Here is a 6408-nt window from a genome sequence, read left to right as displayed (position 1 = left end):
CACATAGTTACTTTTTTTTTTCTTTCTTGTGGTGAGAACCTTTAAGATCCACTTTCTTAGCAACTTCCAAAATACAATGCAGTATTGGTTTTTTAACCTTTTTTTAATTGGAGGATAATTGCTTATACAATGTTTACAATGTATAACTCGAATAGTTATAATTACATATATATCTCCCTTCCTTCTGGAGCCTCCTTCTCCCTACTATTTCACCCCTCTGGATCATCGCAGAATGCCAGGCTGGGCTCCCTGTGCCATACAGCAGCTTCCTGCCAGCCATCTATTTTACACATGGTAGCGTATGCATGTCAATGCTACTTCCTCAATTTGTCCTGCCTTCTCCCTCCCCTGCTGTGTCTACCAGACCATGCTCTACGTCTGCATCTCCATTTCTTCTTTGTTAAGAGGTTCATCAGTATTAGTTTTCTAGATTCCATATATATGCATTAATGTACAATATTTTTCTTTTTCTGATGTACAGTATTGTTAACTATAGTCACATCCAGTACATTATATCCCCGGACTTATTTAGCTTATGACTGGAAGTTTGTATTTTTTTAACATTTATTTTTGTTTATGGTTGTGCTGAGCCTTAGTTGCAGCTCACGGGATCTAGTTCTCTGTTCAGGGATCGAACCTGGGCCCCTTGCATTGGGAACTCAGAGTCTTATCCATTGGACCACCAGGGAGGTCCCAGAAGTTTGTACTTTTTAACTGTTTTCATTCTTACCTCTTATTGTCCAATACCCCTTTCATTCTTAAACAAAACCATTAAGGGACGGTCTAGACAATCTTAGGTAAACTTTTGTTGTCAAAGAGATTAAACAAAGCCAGACACCAGTTAAAATGGTAAGGACAGATTTTAATCCATAATAGATGTTGTAATAAGGCAGAGTCCAACCTGAACTGAATCCAGCTTTGGTTTGTCCAGAGGTGACTGGGAATCATAAGAGGAGACTGAGAAAGGAGGGAAGGGAGAGAGCTTGGTCTTGGAAGAATCATAGGAGTGAAAAACCACAAAAAGTGAAAAACTACAAAACCCAAATGTGACAGTCATTTGGGTTGCCCACTGTCTCCCTCCCACAGAGACTGGGACACAGAGGTTGTATCTTTAGATGTTGGCTGGAACAAACAGTGAATTCTTTCAGTAGCCTTGAGTTTCTCAGGCAGGCACATGAATGGGGAGCTAGGCTCACGCTTGCTTTTTAGCCTTGAGCTGTTAGAAACTATGTTTTAGTGTTTGCTTCAGTCTTTACAGGCCAAGGTTAAGGTCTCGTCAAGTCAGAGGAGCCTGGCTAGAGTGTGATCAAAAAGAGAGTGAAGAAATGAGAGAGGATCTTTCTCTATTCATGTTCCCCTTAAAGTGTGCAATGAAACTTAACACTGATACCATCACTGAAAGTGAAGTCGCTCAGTTGTGTCCGACTCTGTTACCCCATGGACCATAGCCTACCAGGCTCCTCTGTCCATGGGATTTTCCAGGCAAGAGTACTGCAGTGGAGTGCCATTTCCTTCTCCAGGGGATCTTCCCCACCCAGGGACCGAACCCAGGTCTCCAGCATTGCAGGCAGACGCTTTACCATCTGAGCTGCAAGGGAAGCCGATATCACTGCTAATTTTTGTTAAAATCGGCTCAATGCATCCATCCTGCTATAGAAATTCCATCAACTTAATAGACAGCTCATATACAGCACAGCTCATCCACTGAGAAGTAGCCAGAGTTGTGTGTTTTCATGGATGTGGAATGAGAGGACAGAACTGAAATGTTGATACTGTGGGTAAGGTGTCCATCAGAGATCATCCTGGATGTGTGAAACACAACAGGAAGTACATTTGCCTGAACGATGTGCCAAAACATTGACAGAAGGAGTCCTTGCTGATTTTAGGTTAAAACTTATGACAAACGAGCTTTGGAGAATGAATGTTCTTGGGCAGAGAATGCTACTTTAAAACTAACTCCACAATTGCTACCTTTGAAAGAATATTTCGTGACAAGCAGGAAGACAAATAAACTCTCACTTTGGACAACAGCCTCTGATAGCTTGAAAATGTGTATCTCACTCTCTCTCTCAGAATGAGAATAGAGAACCAGTAGGTTTAGTAAAGTGTCCCCTCCACCCCAACCCATCTGTCTTCCCTGCGTGAATCTCTTTTAGTCTTGTCTGTCCATCACAATCTTTAATATTGATATGCATGAATTATGGTTGAACATTTATTATATTGGGCTTCCCAGGTGGCTCAGTGGGTAATCTGCCTGCAACGCAGGAGACGAAGGAGACACCGGTTCGATTCCCAGGTTGGGAAGATCCCCTGGTGGATGGCATGGCAACCCACTCTAGTATTCTTGCCTGGAGAATCCCATGGCCAGAGGAGGCCTGGCGGGCTACAGTCCATGGGGTTGCAAAGATTCAGACACAACTGAAGCTACTGAGCATGCAGACACATGTTTATTATATGCAGGATTCAGTAGGGTTACAAAATGAATTTGGAGGCATTCTTCTCCCTATAAACTTATAATCAAGTGTGTAAAGTAAATGCATGAATAAAGTAATAAATAAATAAAATACAAGGTGAAAATCAGTAAAGTTATGTGGGAGTTTGGAATCTAGTGATTCAAGTGTTAGTTGCTAAGACATGTCCAACTCTTTGCGAACCCATGGACTGTAGCCCACTGGGCTCCTCTGTTCATGGAATTCTCCAGGCAAGAATACTGGAGCGGGTAGCCATTCCCTTCTCCAGGGGATCTTCCCAACCCGGGGATCAAGCCCAGGTCTCCTGCATTGCAGGCATATTCTTTACCATCTGGGCCACCAGGGAATTCCCCCCTAAAGCACCCTTTTGAATGGGGGAACTCACCATAGCACCATAATACAGTTATTTAGAGAAGTTTAAAAAGGAAATGCACAACCCCATAATCAAATTTTGGGTGACTGCTGCCAGAGGAAGAGAGGATTTTTACACATGTCACACCTAGGGGTGTTTCCTCTCTTTTGTGGCTTGAATAATGCTTTTTTAAGGCCTAAAGCCTACTTTTTGTCCAATTGTTCCCATAGTTAAAAGTTTCATAATGACAAACGCTTGCTCTCATATTCTACATTTTTCCTAATCTATTTACACTGCTTCTAAATAACTTCTTCCAGTTCAAAGTATTTATGACTTAGTTTTTTTCTTTTTTAAAAATTTTTAATTGCAGGATAATAGCTTTACAATTTTGTGTTGGTTTCTGTCATACAACGATGTGAATCAGCCATAACTATTCATGTGTTCCCTCCCTTGTGAACCTCCTTCCCACCTTTACAGCTTGTTTTAATGTTGAAGAACAATGAAGAAAGGACCAGCTTTCCCCAATTATATGTACAGGAATGTGTGTGCTTTTGGATGTTTATATTCTGTGGGGAAGGTCTTATGGATTTCAAGTGTTACAGACGGAACCCACAAGGCTAGAGTCTAGAACTTTTCTAGCTAGTTATTAAGATATTATTTTTTAAGATTTCAGGACTCAAAGGACTCAAAATATAAGTATCAAAATCTCCCCACACTGGCTGTTTTTGTTAAGACTCATTGGACGGTTTGTGGGGGCATGCCACAGAGTGGGTTAATTAGCAGAAGATATTACAATAAGGAAACATAAGCTTCATCTTTAAAACCTTCAGGAAAGGTTCATCACTTTATCTTGACTTGACATGGTATGGAACCCACTTCCATACCAGTTATATCTGGTAGATGCTAAGCATCTAATGATAAACAGAAACAGTCCTGCCTTCAAGTGACCATGATGAGATCAATAACATTTCTCAAGTTCCTGTAGACCAAACTGATCACTCCCTTTTTTTTCAGTATCTTGAAGATCTGAGAAAGCAATGACTCAAAGTAGAGTCTCTGACAGTCGTAGCATCGGTCGTTATAAAAACAGCAGTTTGGTTTATAGTGGACTAGTAGTCTACCATAGTAATAGTGGACTAGAAAACTCAGATGCGCACAAGAATATTTTTGCAAACATTATTGGTAATAGCTTAAAACAACCCACCAAATGTCCATCAGTGGTGAAACAGATACATAAATTGTGTGAATGTGTGTCAGTATCCAGAGCTGCTACAATTTTTTTTTCATTTTAATTCATTGTATTGTTTATACCATAGTCACATGTGAATTCACAGAACTGTTCCCATGACAGACAAGACAGAGGACTGTTAATCAAGGAGAAACAAGTGAAGGTTTTCATGAAGCTTGAGGAGACAAGTCCCACAGTAACAAACACGAGTGGCTGTAGCAGTCTCAGGGTGTGGTGCCAAAGTGTGTGAGTACGTAGGAACAAAGAGTCTCCAGCAGTTGCTGGCCTGTGTGTGTTGGCCTGAGACCACTGCTGTTTCCTAAGGGGAATTTCTTAACATGTTTGGTAAGCAAATCAGTTCCAACAGATTGGTAAGTGAAGTAGGGTGACACTTCTGTAGAATAAATTCTACAAGTTTCTGGGCAGGTTCTCACTGGTGATAAATGGTTGTTGAATATGATCCTGCAAAGGTAATTCCATAAATGGACATCTAGGGAAATTGTAAAGCCTTAGGCCAAGAATAAATAGCCACACACACCTAACCTACACACCATGATTACGATGGTGTCATGTTCAGTTCAGTTCAGTTCAGTCGCTCAGTCATGTCCGACTCTTTGCAACCCCATGACTCGCAGCACGCCAGGCCTCCCTGTCCATCACCAACTCCCAGAGTTCACTCAGACTCACGTCCATCGAGTCAGTGATGCCATCCAGCCATCTCATCCTCTGTCGTCCCCTTCTCCTCCTGCCCCCAATCCCTCCCAGCATCAGAGTCTCTTCCAATGAGTCAACTCTTCGCATGAGGTGGCCAAAGTACTGGAGTTTCAGCTTTAGCATCATTCCTTCCAAAGAAATCCCAGGGCTGATTGCCTTCAGAATGGACTGGTTGGATCTCCTTGCAGTCCAAGGGACCCTCAAGAGTCTTCTCCAACACCACAGTTCAAAAGCATCAATTCTTCAGCACTCAGCTTTCTTCACAGTCCAGCTCTCACAATGCATACATGACCACTGGAAAAACCGTAGCCTTGACTAAACGGACCTTTGTTGGCAAAGTAATGTCTCTGCTTTTGAATATGCTATCTAGGTTGGTCATAACTTTTCTTCCAAGGAGTAAGCGTCTTTTAATTTCATGGCTGCAGTTACCATCTGCAGTGATTTTGGAGCCCCCAAAAATAAAGTCTGACACTGTTTCCCCATCTATTTCTCATGAAGTGATGGGACCAGATGCCATGACCTTCGTTTTCTGAATGTTGAGCTTTAAGCCAACTTTTTCACTCTCCTCTTTCACTCTCATCAAGAGGCTTTTTAGTTCCTCTTCAGTTTCTGCATAAGGGTGGTGTCATCTGCATATCTGAGGTTATTGATATTTCTCCTGGCAATCTTGATTCCAGCTTGTGCTTCTTCCAGCCCAGCATTTCTCATGATGTACTCTGCATATAAGTTAAATAAGCAGGGTGACAATACACAGCCTTGACATACTCCTTTTCCTATTTGGAACCAGTCTGTTGTTCCATGTCATGTTAGGCCTTCTGAAAGAGTCAGAGCAGGAAAGCTTATTCAAACAGAAGGTCCTTATCTTTTTCTTTCAGCCAAGAGATTAGCAGGCTCCATCACCTCTCAGCTGCACTTCAATGCTCCAAGTCCTTCTCAGATTTTTCCTTAAGAATATTTTCCTTCTTCTGTATTTTTGCACTAGTGATAAATAACCCACCTGCTAATGCAGGAAACATAAGAGACACTGGTTCAATCCTTGGGTTGGCAAGATCCCCTGGAGGAGGGCATGCCAACCCACTCCAGTATTCTTGCATGGAGAATCGCCATGGACAGAGGAGCCTGGCAGGCTATAGTCCATAGGGGTGCACAGAGTTGGACATGACTGACGTGACTTAACACATGTGCGCACTTTCTTTAACCTGCAGAACTCTTCTCTCTCATCCAATTCTGTGATGATATAAGCAATGGTACATTCAATCTGGGGGATGATGACATGTTCAATGGCATTTACACACCTATTGATTATCTTAATAGCTTCATCTAAAGGAACAAAGGAAGTCTGCAGTGAAGCCGGTTCCAGCAGTAGTTCTTTGGCATAATTCCTCTTCAGTTTAGCCTACTGTTCCCCACGTCTGGCTAAACCAGTCAGTTCATAACTGTCAGTTCTTTCAGGGTGATGGTCCAATACTGGCAAAAGAACACCCTGCTACATTATCTTTCTTTGCTCTAATCTTCACTTGGGTTTTATTTACATTTTGGATAACTGTGATGCTGAAGTCCACATGTTTTGTGTGGACATACGTTTTCACTTTTTTAGGGTATATACTTGTGAGTGAAATTGCTGGGTCATGTGGCAACTCCAT

At 42.0% G+C, this 6408-nt stretch overlaps 1 pseudogene; it reads right to left on the bottom strand.

Annotated features, from left to right (window-relative positions):
• Positions 1-5604: 5604 nt before the first annotated feature.
• Positions 5605-6408, bottom strand: LOC138090735 (V-type proton ATPase subunit D pseudogene; annotated as a pseudogene).

Source organism: Capricornis sumatraensis, chromosome 14 (genome assembly GCF_032405125.1).
Source record: "Capricornis sumatraensis isolate serow.1 chromosome 14, serow.2, whole genome shotgun sequence".
NCBI lineage: Eukaryota > Metazoa > Chordata > Mammalia > Artiodactyla > Bovidae > Capricornis > Capricornis sumatraensis.
The sequence above is the reverse complement of the archived record's forward strand: the minus strand, read 5'-3'. Positions and strand labels throughout refer to the sequence as shown.